We start from the raw sequence: 1,109 nt of genomic DNA, 5'->3' as shown, positions 1-1,109 counted from the left end.
TCCAATATATATCCAACGATTATTAGAGACTAATTTATTTTAAATTCCTCCAATTCAATATTAAATATTTATCTATTTATTTATTATAAATTTTTATAAACCTAAGATCTATGCCTTCCTTTTGGCCATGCTTTTTCAAAGCATTGTATTATTCTTTTTAGGTTGATGTTTGGATAAAAGTTGGATCTTTTATGCACCTTTTTTGACTTAGTTTCAACCCTTTCAAGTTTTTTTTTTAAGAATAACTACTCTAAGCTCTCATGGGGTTGCTCTAAGCTTCTCCAAAAGGTCTCATACCAATGGTATTAGAGTCATGTTTTAAACTTAGTTTGTGCCAATAGATTGCTAAATTCTCAAATGTCGAACAAATGACTCCAAAAGAAAAGGAGTCGAGCCTCGATTAAGGGGAGTCGTACTTTGTTTGAGGGGAGGTGTTGGAGGATGAAAATCCCACATCGGCTAATTTAGGGAATGATTATGGGTTTATAATCAAAGAATACTCTCCCATTGGTGTAAGGACTTTTGGAGAAGTCCAAAGCAAAGTCATGAGAGTTTATGCTCAAAGTGGACAATATTATATCATCGTAGAGAGTCGTGTTCGTTTAACATGGTATTAGAGTCATGCCTTAAACTTAGTCTGTGCCAATAGATTGGTAAATCCTTAAATGTCGAACAAAGGATTCCAAAAGAAAAGATTAAGGGGAGGTCTATGCTCAAAGTGGACAATATTGGACAATATTATATTATTGTGGAGAGTCGTGTTCGTCTAATTGTTAACCTAATTCAGCTAAACTGATTAAACGAATAAAAGTAAATTTGAAAGAGGATAGGAAATAGGGGTAAGAATAAGATATGAGTATATGAGGAAATAGGCAAAAGAGGGCCAAAAAGGGTTTGTTTCATAGTTGAGAAAGAGGTTGATATGTCTTGACAAAAGGATTGATAAGTCAGTCTCAATGGAGGAAGAGAAATTCAAAATGGGCACAGTGGAATGTTACCTTATTGCTATCTCTGCATATGAAACAACGTGAAATCCAAAGTCCTTTCCTTTGTTCCCATAGAAAAACAGAAATTTTTTTAGCAAAAAAAAAAAAAAAAAATCAAAAAAT

The sequence above is a fragment of the Cucurbita pepo genome, chromosome LG07 (genome assembly GCF_002806865.2).
Source record: "Cucurbita pepo subsp. pepo cultivar mu-cu-16 chromosome LG07, ASM280686v2, whole genome shotgun sequence".
Classification (NCBI taxonomy): domain Eukaryota; kingdom Viridiplantae; phylum Streptophyta; class Magnoliopsida; order Cucurbitales; family Cucurbitaceae; genus Cucurbita; species Cucurbita pepo.
Note: the sequence above shows the minus strand (reverse complement) of the source record.